Here is a 17,437-nt window from a genome sequence, read left to right as displayed (position 1 = left end):
AACTTTTTGAGTTCGTAACGGACTCCCTCAATAATTTCCTCGGTCCTCAGGTGGCAGTGGTTCTCAACTGATGGTAGAAAATTTACCGCACCAAGCTCTTGAATGTCAACAAGATTTCTAACCGACTTCTGGATTTCCTCGGCTGCAGCTATTATAAAAAGTTTATTAGCTTTCGTGACAGTTCTGCCATCCGCGACAGCATGTACAATACACTTTGAGAGCTCTGTTAGTAGATTAGCAAAGGAACCAATATCCGTAACTTGATCGGCATACACTGGCAATTCCGACGGTAATGTGGGCGCCATGGGTCAATAGCGATAGGCTACGCGGGAAATAACTAACTAAAAATATGTTGTATAATTTGTTTACCAATAAATGCGTCGTACTCAAATTAGATATCGGCAATATTAAATGACAACAACATTAACATCTGGTTATTATAATCTGCCAATAGATGGCGCTATAATCGAATTAAACGGCACTAGAATTAAATAATGAGTAATTTTCCTTCAAGAATCCCGCAATATCACCATTATTTACCTAATCGATCAGAAATATTGAAAATTATACGATTGTTTAAAAACTTGATAGACAATTCCCATTAAGTACTAATGGAACTGGTAGACCGTGCCTATTATTCACAATCCCCTCCCCCCGCAGTTAGGCTTTTGACGTTTTAAGAGGGACGCTGATGCTAAAGCGTGGCAATTCAACAACCCTTCTTCAGTTCCTACGTTTAGCAGTGGTCAGGTAATGGCCGGTCTTGACCACACGGTTAAAATACTACTTTTTAGAACGAACCAGTTAAAATAGCCTATTTCTATTAATATATATATACATATATATATATGTAAATGAAACGAAATTTATTTGCCAGAAACATCGTAGATAAAATGTTGCATTTGTCAAGTTTACAATATGTCTGTTATGTTTCGCCACATCAAATGGCATGCAAATATTAACTATTGAATGTACCTACTGATAGGTTATTTTATACTGGTACATTATATATTTAATTTTCAATTACTTACTATATTATACAATACACAAATCACCGCTGGTACCAAGTGCACACTTTGGTAATTCATTATAAGCAGTCAATAAAGCTATTTATCTAATATATAAAATTCTCATGTCGCGGTGTTTGTTACCAAACTCCTCCAAAACGGCATAACCGATTTTTATGAAATTTTGTGTGCATATTGGATAGGTCTGAGAATCGGCCAACATCTATTTTTCATACCTCTCAATGATAAAGGTAATCCATCGCTAAATATTTGTTTTTTATTTTATTGACAAAATTTTTATATTTTCATTTTATTATGATTTAGCATTGAAAAATACATACAAATTCCAATTTTCACGCTTTTACGATCAACACCTATTTTTTAATCGCGATTTTTATACACCGCAATAGGGTTGCAAGATGACAGTCGAATATAATAATTGTAGTAGGATAAGATAAATTTACATGTATAGTTCTCGAAATAATGTATATGGTAAAACAACGTTTGTCGAGTCAGCTAGTAATGAATAAAAATGATAGAAATGACAAATAAAAATAGAATTAAGATTTAAATTTCAAACTAAGACAATGTCACAATATTAATATATACATTTATAGTTAATTCATTAATATTGTATTTTTATTGTATTATTGTAATTGTATGAATTTTTGTGATGATATACAATATATATAGAAAATATTAGGAAGCGCTGTAATAATGACATATTGGTCCATGCTTCTTTATGTATCTCTATTGATATTTTTCTACGGAACCCGAGCGGTAATCGTTCTATACCTAATGAAACTAAATAAATAACAAACGCTACAGCCCGGGCTGTGCGGCGCTGCGTAATATTCGTAAGGGACTCTTTTGAAACGCAATTTGGAGATACGCCAAAGGGAATACAAAACAAACATAAAGACGGGAGCAGTGTGCGTTGGGTAAGTTGGGAGAAGATGCTATTATAACTGACTTCGAAAAAGGTGGTTCTCAAGTAAACATTCATGCCAATCTTCGAAACCGCTGAACCGATTTAAAGAGTTTGCAAATGTATAAGTACTATAAATATTATACGCACAGATATATTTATGTGTGTATATGTGGGTGTGCGTGCGTGCGTGCATGTGTGTGTGTGCGTGCGTGCGTGCATGTGTGTGTGTGCGTGCGTGCGTGTGTGTGTTTTTTTTTTGATGGGTGATAATGGAATGGTAACTCCGCCTGCGCTAACGGGATACGCTGGCGGAGCACCAGTGAAGGGTGATTTATGAGAATGAAAACAGGCCAGTTAGCCCATCATGATGAATTCATCAGGAATTAACCATGATAGTTTCCAGGGGGAACCACGAGGAGGTCGACCTGGTTGGGTATATTGTTTGCAATGGGATTTTTAGTCTCCATTACTAACAATCCTTTTCCCCCCTGTGTCTGTGTGTTGTATGTTTGTCATTTATACATGTACCAACTTGAAAGATAAAATATTTTATATTTCTATAATAAAAAATGGACTTAGTATGGGTCAATATAATATTTACTGTGTCAGCTAATTTTACTATAATGAACGAAAGAAAAAAAGCTAAGAATCGCGCCGAAAATAAATCGAGACCACGATGAATTCACTTCGACGAAAATGACGGACACTAGACATCATTTCCCTTTTAATATATTGTGAAATGTATTATAAATCAAATAAACAAATGCCTACGCACGATGTCGCTGTATTCGTAATATTCTCTACAGTTATGTATCGAGCTTATAATGTAATATATATTCTTAAATCATTAACATAATAATACAGTCGCAGAATAAAAAAAAACTCTCCTTACATTGCGATACAATTTTTTAAAAGACCCGCTACGCATATGCAACACCTGTAGTATTCTTATTGTCTGTGGGCTATCAGGCGAGCCGTAAAGAAACTAAACTATGTTTTTGTGTATTTTTGGACGACTGTGAGCGGTTGTAAGTAATTAATATTGTTACTTCATATCACCTTCAGATAATTGTAAATATATATTTATAAAATAAACAGTTGGAATTTGAAACTGGATGTCAACCATATAACCTTATGGGGGGAAGAGATTGTTAGCAATGGAGATGTTAGTCCCAATTGCTATCAATATATCCTATCAGGTCGACCTCAACGCGGTTCCCCCTGAAAACAATCGTGACAAATTTATCGTTGAATTCATCACGATGAGCTAACTAACCTGCCTGCCATCTTCAACTATCACCTCTCAGAGGAGAAAGGGATTGTTAGTAATGGAGTTTGACAGCCCCATTGCTAGCAATATGCCCTATTAGGTCGCCCTCTACGTGGTTCCCCCTGGAAACCATCGTGAACAATTCTTGTTGAATTCATCACGATGGGCTAACTGATCTGCTTCATCCTCACCTATCATCCTTCACTGGTGCCCCGCCGGTGTATACCGATAGCGCGGGTGGGATTACCATTCCATCACCCATTAAAAAAAAAACTATTACCTCTCACAGATATACTGGTGGGTGGGTTGGTACCATTTCATTTACATTCATTAAAAAAAATTAAAAAAAGTAATAATTTTTTTAAGTATATAATTTAATTTAAAAATCTTTTAACGATTTATATCGAAATACGCAGAATATAAAATATAGCTCATTGTAACAACTCAATACACTTACATTTGCATATAGAAACAGATTTATCCGGGAATTTCATCCGTTCCAGTATGAAATACAATATAAACTACAACAGCAATAAATATTTATTTATTTATTTAATGTTTTATTATTAAAAACGTAGTAGGTAAAACATTTGTTTCACCTTGAAGTTTGAAGCCGAAGCTCTTTAACCAGTGCGTGTTGCCAATGATGACTTACGGAACCGAAACCTGGTCCTACACGATTGCCCATTATGCAAAAGTTTCAAGTTAGGATAAGGAGAGGGCCACGCTCGGAGTTCTTTTACGTGATAGAATCCGATATGATATCCTCATTTCCGCAAAAGAACCAAAAAAACCGACATAGTCCGAAGGTTAGTCGATAGGGAAGAATAGTTCTTGAATGGCGGCCCCGTGTGAGCTAACGCAGCGTAGGACGTTGCGGCACTAGATGGAGTGACGACCTCAAATGCATTGCAGGGAGTCAGTGGATGCAGGTGGCTCAGGACAGACCTTTATGATAGTCTACTGTATAAGAAGAGCAAATAACACAAGCTCAGAGTAATTATTACATAATATTATAAGCATTTATCTATCTAAATTTTAAATTTTATCCTACCAGAATATAAGTGATTTATAGTTATATAAAATAGGACGATATAGTGTTATACATATGTCTTCCACCGTGCGTTTTTCAAGGCACTTTCTTCCACGCACAACCACTCTTTGGAGTCAACTTCCAGCGGCAGTACTTCCGAACCGATACGACAACATAACCTTCAAGAAAAGAGCATATTCCTTTTTAAAAGGCCGGCAGCACACCTGCAATGCCGCTGGTGTTGTTGATCATGGACGGTGGTAGTCTTTTACCATCAGGTGAGCCGTATACTCGCTTGCCTCCTGTGTTGTAATATATATATATATATATATATATATATATATATATATATATATATATATATATATATATATATATATATATATATATATATTCAATCGAGGTATGACAAATTCGATTCCTAAATTCAGTTGCATCTGATGTTTTTAAGACTGAAAGAAAGAAAACTATTAGGAATATCGGATCCAGTTATTAAAGTTTATATATATAAAATATATATATATATATATATATATATATATATATATATATATATATATATATATATATATATATATATATATATATATATATATATATAACAAGTATGCGAAAACAAAATCATGCTTGTCATCATTTACACATTGGAAGATAGAATAGGCCAATTAAAGTTGGCCTTATTCACCTATCATCCCTCGCTGATACCACACCAGCGTAAACCAATAACTCAACAGGAGCTGTCATTTTATTTTCATGCAATTTTAGTCGAAAACAATTAGCAAACTTACAAACAATAAACACACAGTGCAATCAAATTTGGGGGGAAGGGATTGTTAGTCATTCGGCCTACCAGTCCTATTGCTAGCAATACACTCTACTAAGGCGACCTCCATTTGTTTCCCCCTGGAAACCATCGTGCTGAATTCCAGGTGTATTCACGATTCACGATGGGCTAACTGACCTGCCTTTTCATTCTCACCTATCAACCCTCACTGGTGCCCTACCAGCGTATACCATTAGAGCAGGCGGGGCTACCATTTCATTATCGTCCGTTAAAAAAAATGTAATCAAATCGCCCGCTACCTCCTATCACTTGCGCCGCCGTCGGAAATCAGAGAAAAACGGAAAGGGAGGGAATGTTTTCGCTAGCACTCATTACCAACTCGTAAATTCATATGCACGCACGATTAAACGTATTCCCACATGAGGAGATACGCCGCCCGTTACACGCGTGTACTGTATTGTACTAGCTTGTACCGTACTGTAATTTACTGTAAAAAGTACTGTAATAAATGCGCGCGAATAGAACAAATGCTGAGACAAAAGAACGCTCTGTACATACAATATTTTTTTCTCAAACATGCTTGGAAATGTGAGCATTATTTTGACAATCTTCTTCGAGATAAATCAAAATTGCCGTGCTGGCCAGATACATGCGGGCAGCGGCCGGCCGACTATGTAAACTCATATCTGTCCTGTAATTTAAAAATGGAATGACCTTTTACTTCGAAACATGGCTACCAAGAAGGCAACTAATAAAAGATTTTACTTAAATTTCGAACTGGCTTGCAATTAGAAAGCTGTTTATTGAATAAAAAAACAAAGGAACATTATGGCGCGTGAAAAATTATTATTGTTCGTTATTCCTCATTGAATTTAAAAAGCAAAATTGTATTTTTTATTTCCGCGCATTGTTTGAGAAAAGTACTATACAAGCCTTGGCCACAACTAGGCATTGATGGACTCACGTATGTGTGCCTCGGCTACGCCTCGGCCCATATTTGCACGTTCGTCCATCAATGCCTCAGTTGCTGGCCGCTGCAGTAATGTACTATAGTTTCTATGCTAGTCATAATTAGGAAGCCACATATAATCTTTACTTTTACTTCTTAAAGTTTGGTAAGCGCTTACATTATATAAACTCGACTCGTAGACGTGCTCGCGTAAACACGTAAACGCAGACGCTCTCTTCAAATTTATTTTTATATTCGTATTCTTAAATATTTTTAATATAAAATTTGTACCAAATTAAAAAACAGAGTGAATAGAATTAAGAACTTATACACAAATGTTTGTTTAGTTTCCTATAATTGCCAGATTAATCAAAATAAGTGCTTATAGAACTGTTCACAAGCATCAAGCCATTTCAGCAACATTGGTGAGTCATTACTGCCGCTGCGCTCACTAAGTGTGTTTATGACCATATATGGTAATAAAGAGTTCTTTCCGATTTCTCTTTGTGAGTCATCAAAACTGAAATAGAATACTCATACAATAAACTAGACAAAAGGCGTTCATTTTTATATTAGTCACCTCAAGTATCTACCTTTTGTCGGGTATAAGAAGTGGCAATGGTAATAAAGAGTGTACGGTATATAGAAAAATTAGGCACTCTAAGTAATTTATAACGTGGTTGAGTGACTGTTACACTAAAATAAAAATAAGAACAACTATTATAACTAGACAGTGCGAATAAGAAACTTATCCTTTTCTTTTATAATGGCTACCAAAGCATCTACAAAAAATGCTCTCAATCGTCGTAAGATGGCTCCATTGGTCACATGCCAAAAATGCAAAGATAAAGTTGATATTAAGAACACAATAGAATGTTTGGTTTGTAAGAAGTATTATGAGTTTGATTGCATTGGTTATTCGGAAAAATTACACCGTTTAAAAAACCTGGAGACAAAAAAGTCTTGGAAATGTAAAGAATGTGATGAACAAAAATTAAAAGAGCAAAACACCACAGATTCGACTACGCCAAGGTATGAACCACCTCATTTCACGAGAAGGAGGAAAAAGTGTCCATCGCCAAAACAGAATATAATACCCTCGTTGAATGTCTCACCAAACAAGACACCACAGTCTACGCCAATAAGCACTACTACTCGTGTAAACGATTCTCATATACTTACTGAATTTGATACGTCTGATGAATCCATAGATACACCAAATAGACTACTGTCAAAAAGTATGGATTATTCAACAACAGACTCAATTACGGTCCAGGAAATGAAAGAAACTATAAAGCATCTCCGATCGGAACTTGTAATATCACAAAATGAATTGGATAATGTAATAATACAAAACAACGACCTCCAAAGACAAATAAATAAATTAACGAAAGAAAATAACACACTTATAAATCTTTGCCATTCTCCAATAAGTGACAGACAACTAAACCACAGCGACAAGAAGAAAAATAAATCCTTTACACAGGTTCTAGAAAGGCAACCGGTCTTTACTTCACCAAAAATATCTCCAACACATAGAACAAATACACAGAAAACTAACACTAACATCGATTATAATATCATAACACTTCAACAGAGGATCGAAGAACTCGAAGTTAACTTAAAAATGGCAGAAGAGGAAATATCAAGTCTTAATAAACACATCAATAACTTGATAAAAACAAAGTCAAATATATCTTCCGAAACTCAACTTCCTACTCCGAAAAATAAAGGTATTCCAGTACAGAAACAAGACATTAAACAAAATATATATATTTTCGGAACTCAGCAATGTGTTGGCCTATCCTCTGCTTTAATACGATCAAGATTGAATACCAAATACAATAAATATCTAATCTCATCTATAACAAAACCGTACGCATTGACTACAGAATTTATAAAAAATTGTCAAAGCTCCACCTTGCTAACAAAAAAAGACAAAGTGGTGGTATGCGTTGGGGAAAATGACTACGACATAAACATACTAGAATCACAGTTACGAGAATTATTAAGTACATTTAATGATAATGATGTAATTGTTTTAAATGTATTAAAGAGTAGGTATATTAATATATATGATTTGAATAACACAATAAGGGGCATTTGTAATGAATATAAAAACTGTCATTTTATAGAATGTAAATATTATCATAACTCATATAACATATGTAAATTAATTAATTATATAATTGACTATATTGATTATGAAAACAAATACTTAAATGCCAAGGAATTAATTAAGCTGGTAGTGCGTGGTAAATCGGCGTCCATAAAACTCCGTCAATCTTCTCCTATCTCTACAGTATACTCTAAAGGAACGATTCCATATTATTTTATACCATTAAAATCGGGAGTCGCTAATAGATCTGATGCAAATAGTACTAAATTCATAAAACAATCTATGATTACACATTACTTTACTAAAATAGATAAAAAAAGCTTTTTCGTGAATAAGTCATACAAATCATTTCTATCTTATAAGATCTTACATCAGAACATAGCTGGCTTATTGTCCAAACATACACTATTAGAAATAACGTTGCAAGAATTACAACAAGAAGGCAACCTTCCCGATATAGTATGCCTCTCTGAAACATTTTTGAATACAGAAATAAAAAAATATGTTAATATTTATAACTATGAGTTAGCCACTGCATTTTGTAGAGACAAACGAAGAGGTGGAACGTGTATTTTAGTGAAAAATGATACAATTTACAAGGAACTACCTAAATTAAAAAAATATACAATGCAAAAAACTTTTGAAGTTTGTGGTATTGAAATTCCGTTACACAAACTAATAATAATATGTCTTTATAGAACTCCGACATCAGATCCTAATATATTTTTAAAAAAATTAGATGAATTTTTAAATGATATATTGAATCAATTTAAGCGAGATACGAAAATTGTTTTAGCAGGTGATTTTAACATTAACACACTGAAGCAAGGAAAAATCACAACATGCTTACATGACTTGTGTCATAGCTATAACCTGAAAATCCACATCAAGGTCCCAACACGGAGAGAATCATGTATAGATCATATTTTGAGCAATATCGAAAATGCCCAAGCAACAGTATTACCTCTACATTTGTCCGATCATGACACAGCACAATTACTAACTTTACCTGTATATGAAAACGACATTAATGTATATTCACACTATATTTATAGAAAGGATTATTGTCATGATAATATATTAAAATTCAAAGAATGTTTAAATAGTACAAAGTGGTCAGAAATATATATGGAAACAGATCTAAACAAAGCATTTGATAATTTTCATGAACTACTGTGTTTGTTCTACAATTTATGCTTTCCTATGAAAAAAATTAAAGTAATGAATAGCAACAAAAGTAAGCAAAATTGGATAAGCAAAGGTCTTAAATGTAGCTGTAAACATAAGAGATCATTGCGATTTAAATATTATAAAAATAAAACACTATTAAATAAAAAAAAGTACACAACATATTCTAATATATTAAAAAAATGCATTGACCACTCAAAGAAAAATACAAACATGAAATATATTAACAACAGCAAGAACAAGTGTAGAGCAACATGGTCGGTAATTAAAAATGAAACTGGTAACACTAAAAGACCCTATAATAAAATTACAAAACTCAATATAAATAATAAAATGATATCAAATCCTCTTGACGTAGCGACTGCTTTTAATGATTACTTCATTGAGCTAACAAATACATCCAATGGGTCATCAAATAGCGCTCAACAAACAACAAATATTTGTAATACAATATTCCTTAAACCAGTGACTGAAGAAGAAGTGAAAAAGGAAATCATAGACTTAAATAACACCTCCACTGAAGGTTACGATGGCATAAGTACAAAAATAATTAAAATGTGTATACCTGAACTAGTTCCCATCCTGACGCACCTAATTAACCTTTCATTCTCTACTGGAACCTTTCCTAAATTGTTAAAGCTATCCATAGTTAAGCCATTACATAAAGGTGGTAAAAGGGAAGACCTTAACAACTATCGACCAATTACCCTTATACCTATCATATCAAAGATTTTTGAGAAATGTATGTATAAAAGATTGGTAGACTTTTGTAACAAATATAATATAATTAACGAGAATCAATTCGGGTTTCAAAAACAAAAATCGACGACACTTGCTGCTTTTAATCTATTAAATACAGTTTTGATAAATATTAATGACAATAATTTGACTACAGGATTATTTCTTGACTTATCAAAAGCGTTTGACTTTGTTGACCATAATCATTTATTGCAAAAACTAGATGTACTAGGAATAAGAGGAACTGCGCTAAACTGGATAACCTCATATCTAACCCACCGAAGTCAATGTGTACTCTTGGAAGAAATTAGTAAAAATGACTTAAAGTCTTACACATCAAATTACAGAGAGAACAAATGTGGAGTCCCTCAAGGAAGTGTATTAGGACCAATTTTGTTTTTGTTATATATAAATGACTTGATTAAAGTGACAAAACATAAATGTATATTATTCGCAGATGATATCACCATAATTGTGACATCTAATAAAAAATCTGACAATTCAATCCATAATCATGAAACAGATATAAATAATACAATTGACAGCAATATAAAATGGTTAGAGTGTAATAATTTAAAAATAAATCTTAATAAATCGAATTATATTCAATTCAATAAATCAAAAAATACAAAACACAACTTCAAACTAAACATAACTAAAATTAAAGAGGCAACACAAATTAAATTCTTAGGCATAATTATTGACCAAGACTTAAACTGGAAATTACATATAGACAACATATGCACTCGAATAAATAAATTTGTATATGCACTTAAAAAGTTAAGAAAAGTGACGAATACCAAAACTGCTATCACTACGTATCGCGCATATATAGAATCAATTCTACGCTATGGACTGATAATGTGGGGTAATAGTGTAGAGATAAAAAGAGCATTTATTGCCCAAAAAAAGTGCATTAAGGCTATATGTGGCTTTCCGCCTGGTGTATCATGCAAACCATTATTTAAGAGCCTTGGTTTACTACCACTACCATCAATGTATATCTATGAAATTTGTAATTTTGTAATTAAACATAGAACATTGTTTAAAAAAGCAAGTGATATGAACTATAGATTAAAAAGAGATCCGGACAGACTTGTACTTACCGAAATACCAAGATCAGACAAATATAAAAGAAACTGCCTTACTATGTGCGTTCATATATATAATAAAATTCCAAATGAATTTAAAGATTTGAATGTCACTTTATTTGGGAAAAGATTATATAACTGGTTAAAGGAACAGAATTATTATGACGTAAAAGATTTCCTTGGTAGAAGTTTTTGACATTTAGTATTAACAAAAATTTTGTATATCTAACGATGATTGATAATGGGAAACTTAATTTGCATGCTATATGATTTTAGCAAGACATGTGCACTCTCAAATATAATTATAACATCACTGTATACCATGTTTAAAGCAAATAAATATTATTATTATTTTTTAAATTTCACTAAAATTCTCATCTCCCCTCTTAAGGAGAGGAGATGGCAACTAACCCCCGGCAGAAGCACAGTCGGCCGGGGTTCAGGGCCCCAGGGAGAGAAACCGGCGTACAATGCGGGCAGAATCTAAGAGCACCGCTTTCTGCATCTTTCCCGGAAGTGAACCGCCTCTGAATCCCAACCGTCTGAGATGTTGTTCGAGACTGGTTGGGATAAGACCGTTCACCGACATAACGATTGGGATGATTTCGGTAGATGTCACCCCCCACATTTCGGTCACCTCGTGAGCCAGGTCGAGATATTTTCTCTTCTTCTCGGTTTCGGCTTTCACGAGGTTCTCGTCATGCGGTATGGTGACATCCACCAAAAACACCCTCGAGAGTGCCCGATCCATCACCACGATATCAGGTTTGTTCGCAAGAACGGTCCTGTCCGTGATGATGGATCGGTCCCAGTAGAGCCTTACGCTGTCGCTTTCGAAGACCGGCTGGGGCTCATACTTATAGTACGGCAACCTCTCATTCGCGAGGCCGTACTTCAGAGCTAGCTCTTGATGGAGTATTTTGGCTACCTGGTTGTGTCTGTGCAAGTACTCAGTGTTGGCAAGAGCTGAACAACCCGAAAGCACATGTCTGAGTGACTCTCCGGGATGGCGACATGCTCGACAGATGTCCTCAGTGCCATCCTTCAGAATGTGCTTTCGGTAATTGTTCGTCTTAACCACCTGATCCTGTATTGCACAGACAAAACCCTCGGTCTCTCCGAAGAGATCACCGAACTGTAGCCAGTGCACGGAGGTCTTCGTGTTTACGTACGGCCCGTGAAGGGCTTTGAAGAACCTTCCGTGCAACTCCTTCTCTTTCCATACGGCCTCCCGCTGAGAGGTACCCAAAACTTCGGGTTTTCGCCAGTCCTCTTTAGCCAGAGAAAGAGGGGTGAATCCTTTGTCACATTCTATGACCTCTCTATGCAAACCCTCGTCTCTTTTCTCCAGAAAATATGTCCTGAGGCTGTCAATCTCGCGGTTGTGCATGGTCTTAACGCTTAACAAGCCTCGACCACCAGCTTTCCGCGGGATATACAGCCTCATGACTGACGATTTCGGGTGATGCATTCTATGGAGGGTCATAGTTGTGCGGACTTTCCGATCCAGGGCTTCGAGTTCGGTTTGAGACCATCTGAGCACGCCAAAAGTGTAAAGGAGTACGGGTATGACCCAGCCGTTATAAGCTCGGATTTTATTGGCGCCCGACAAAGAACTTTTCAGTACTCTTGTAAGGCGCGCAAAAAATTCCTCGCGAACTGACTGTTTCATATCCGTCTCCTTCACACCGATGTTTTGTGACATGCCCAGATACCGGTATGTTTCAGCCTCGGAGAGGGTTTTAATATTAGAGGGATCTGTGGCGATCCCTTCAGTTTGAGTGACCCGTCCCCTCTGCACATGGAGGACCGCGCACTTGTCTATTCCGAGCGCCATCCTAATAGAGCTGCTATAATCGTTTACGATATTTAGCAGCTCCGTCAGGCGTTCGATGCTCGGAGCTAGCAGTTTCAAGTCATCCATGTACAGAAGGTGAGACACTCGTGTACCTCCTCTCCGATACTGAAATCCAGTCCCCGAATTCTCCAGTAAAGTACTGAGTGGATTCAGGGACAGGCAAAACCAAAGTGGACTCAAACAATCGCCCTGGAATATTCCTCTCTTTATCTCTATCCGATCAGCGGTATCCGTCAATCGCTCGCCCTGGATAGTCAGGATCGTCGTCCACTGCCTCATGCATGCCTCCAAGAACACTCGAACTGTACCGTCGATCTTGTATAGCTCGAGTATCCTCCGGAGCCATGAATGGGGCACGGAATCGAACGCCTTTTTATAATCTATCCAGGCGGCGGAGAAATTCCGACGGTTCCGCTTGACCACGTGGCCAGCGACAGCATCAATGAGGAGCAGCTCCTTCGATCCGCGGCTACCGCCCCTGCATCCGTTCTGAGCGCTAGATAGGATCTTATTCTCGTACACATGACGAGAGATCTTAGCGCTCAGAACGGATGTTAACGTCTTATATATTGTCGTAAGACAAGTGACGGGGCGATATTTAGATGGATCCGCGGTATCGTCCGTCTTAGGAGCTAAATGAGTGATCCCGGTTGTAAGGAAGTTCGGGAGCGTCCTGTTTTCGAGGGCACTCTGGAATTGCACGGCTAAGGTCGCATGGCTGGCCGAGAACGCCTTTAACCAGTAGTGCTGCAATCCGTCGATCCCCGGACTTTTCCAGTTCGGAGCCCGACGAATCGCGGCAACCACGTCTTCCTCCGTAATGGCAATGGCGTTCATCGGCGTTATTCGAGCACATGCTTCCTCAACATCGTGCATCCATGCGCCCTCCTCATGTTCCACAGGTTCAGACCACAGCTGTCTCCAGAAGGCGACGAAATTGGCTGTTTCGGGTCTTTGTCCTGTGGGCTGTAGTTTTGGGCGCTCCAAGTTCCTATAAAACTTCCGTTGATCACTCATAAAGAGGCGATTCTGTTGATACCTCTCAACCCTCTCAGAGTACCGTCGGAGTCGCTTCCCCCATGCAGCGATCTTCTGCTTCAGTTCATCTATGCGCTCCGTAAGTTTGTGCCCGAAGTCCGGCTGGAACAGACGTACACCTGTCCCAGCAAAGGCCTCTTTTACGGAGCGCATAATTCTCGGGCGTGTGTTGCCCTCCCTGAAGCAGAGCAGTCTACCAATGAGGACTCTGGCCTGGGCGATCCGTCGTTCAATCCTTCTTTTCCAGGCTGGTTTCATATTATCCCTTTGGATATTACGTCCAGCCCGGGGCATTTTTGCGCCGGTATATCGGCATACTGCCAACGCAGCGCCAAACAGGATTGAACTCGTCTCTCCCAGGTCACCGCTGCCCTCAAGGTACTGAGGCAGCAGTCCATTTGTGGCCTCAATGGCATCCCGCGTCGCCACATTTGGATATATCCGGGGAAGCTTCGGTCTCTCTTCGAGGGGAGTTCTTCGGATCTCTAGAATCGCCTCCTCTAGTATGCTCCTCATATGCTCTATATCCTGGGAAGTTTTTCCGTCCGCATCCGCTTCTGAAAGCGTTTCGGCAACCACCTCTACGCTAGGTAGCACGTCTGAGATGGGTTGCTCTACGGTCGCGGAGTTTGCTTCTGGAACAACTTCACTTCGCAATCGTTCGAGTTCGGTCGCGCTAAACATACCAGAGCGCTGTATGTACCGAACTCTGTCGGCTAGGTTCTGTTCCGAGACGGTTAGATCCGGTAAAAGACGCAGAAACTCGCGGTGCATTACTGCCCGGTATCCTGTTCTGCCTGTTTCTGTCCCTGTAGCCCTGAAGAACGCACGCATGAGGTCCTCATTCATGGCTCTTGTCCACCTCATGCGACGTGTACCACCAGTGGCGGGCACCGATTGCTGGGCCTGTGACGGCCCTGCCGGCGCCAAGCCAGCTGATGTCGATGGCGAGGGGTCGGACCGGCCAGGTGGTGGGGCCGGTCGGCTGGCTCGCATTCTGCCGCGCCTACCGCCAGTTGTAGACGCGCCCCGGCGACCCCCGGGCAGCGACCCTATACTCTCTCCGTTATTATTATTCGCCATCTTTATTTTTGCCATTGCCCCTTTAGCCGCGTAGGTTTAATTTATACGCGTGACCGCCTTCCACGTGAGCTAGATGGTGAGCTCGGACGCGGGGTTGGACTTTGGAAGGCTTATTATTATTATTATTATTATTATAGATAGAATGTCTCCATAGGAATGCTTTAAGAATAACGGACCAACTTTTTCATACAATTGTGCATGACAAATAGTTATGAGTAATTCCTTTATAACTTCTATATTTATTTTATCTTATAATTTCTACGTGTTTTTAATTCATAAACACTTATTTTATTTATTTAATAATACGTCAAGATCCCATTCGTGTGTCTACCGTGAAGCAGCTGTGTTTCGGTTTGAAGGTGGGATATGGCAGTGAATTTATAGGGTACAGAGAAATAACATCTGAGTCCTCAGGAATGGCAAAGCATTAGGTGTATCATGGGCAAAACAGAATACACTGTTATGTCCATAGTGCTGCTCTTGTCTATAGGCGACGGTTACCAGTTTCCATCAGGTGGGTTGTCAGCTTGTTTGCCATTCTAAGTTGCATAAAAAAAATCAAGATATATTTTATGCGTAAGTATTATATATAAAATACTGACAATATTATGTCGTACAATAGTAGATGTGATCTTTAACAATGGAACTTAATGATTAGGTAGCCATTTTATTTTTATATTACAATAGCAACATTAAAAAATAAATTAAACCAATTAATCAATTGTTTATTACCTTTTTTCTCACTATTTCACACGTGGATAACAGAAGTAGATAAACCAATGAAATTAATTACTTTTAGATGCCACGTCAATATAAAAGGTACACCACATTTTAAGTTAGACCTCCAGAAATACATCCTCGTCCAAATTGGTGCAGCAGTTTTGGAGTGATGCCGGAACAAACGTAGAGATAGACGGACAAGCAAAAATTGTAAAAAATATTATTTAGGCTTCTACTGCTTTCATGAAGTTTTCAAATATCAATTTTTTTTTTTAATATCTTCAATGTACAGAAGTCGTCTAGTAACAATTTTATTATTGCTATATATACATATATGCTATTTTACGTAATTATAAGGCAAAATTTCATGAAAGATTAATGACAACAAGTAATCATATTGTAAAGACTGTATTCCTCACAGCATACCTGACGATAAAAGATTTTATAATGAAATAATTTAAATTTGTATTTTGTAATTAATGTGTATTTTAAAAATAATAATAATAGTTTGTATAATTAATAATGCAAACTATAAACTATATACTCTGTTTAATAAAGAGATTTATTATTATTATTATATTAGTAAGATTTGTATGTAAAAAAAATTATCTTATCAATTATCCGTGTATTTATGTAAAAAGAAAGTTCTAGTAAAACAGACTACTGTATATATTTTATAATAAAAAATAAATAAAGAATTTATTCAAAGAATCACGCAACTCACACAGTAGCATACAAAACAAAAAAAAAAAACAATAATAAACAAAATAAAATGCGTTTACCGTTTTCTGCTCTATTGAAGTGTAAATTTAAAAATACAACAGCAGGCGTACTCTTGAATTTAAAATCAATATTGTACTACATTTTGTACTACACTCATGAAACAACAGTTAGGAATGAGGTTTTCCCAAGAGACTACAGCTTGGGGTTCTTCAAAAGGGGGGTAAAGAGGTTGCTTCAGGGTCGGCAACGCGCGCGTAATACTTCTGGTAGTGCAGGTGTTCATAGGCTACGGTAACCACTTACCATTAAGTGGGCCGTAAGCTTGTTTGCCACCTCAGTGGTATAAAAAAAAGGTTAAAATTAGGATCGATTTGTAATAATTAGTAATCGTAATCACGTCGCGTTATACCGTAACATATATGGTATTATATACTGATGCCTCATAATTTATATATGCCCGAACGAATTAAGACGTATGGGGCAAAGTTAGAATCCTTACTTACATCATCCCTAGTGACATGGCTATATTTTTTAATAGCCCTTTTTTAACATACACGTTTCTTTAATTTACAAAGGTCAATATTCTTGTGTTTATAAGCGACTATTATCAACCAAATTAAAAAAAAGAGGTTCTTAAGTCGGTTAGTCGATTTTTTTTGTTACCTCATAACTCTGACATTAAACTGATTTGGAAAATTATGTATCTGAAGAGATAATACATATAAATTGGTCCCATAGAAATTTTACAAAAAACCAATCAGCAGTTTAGTTTTTAAATCGAAATAACTGGTTTTGTCGTAATGGAAATCGGTTATTTTTTGTTATGGAATCCGAGTCTTAATGACATATACATAACTAACTTTACCATTAACCGAATGGCAGAAAGAAAAAAATAAATTAAACGT

Source organism: Galleria mellonella, unplaced genomic scaffold, assembly GCF_026898425.1.
Source record: "Galleria mellonella isolate WM207_F2 unplaced genomic scaffold, CSIRO_AGI_GalMel_v1 utg28, whole genome shotgun sequence".
Taxonomy (NCBI): domain Eukaryota; kingdom Metazoa; phylum Arthropoda; class Insecta; order Lepidoptera; family Pyralidae; genus Galleria; species Galleria mellonella.
This window is presented reverse-complemented; position numbering follows the sequence as displayed.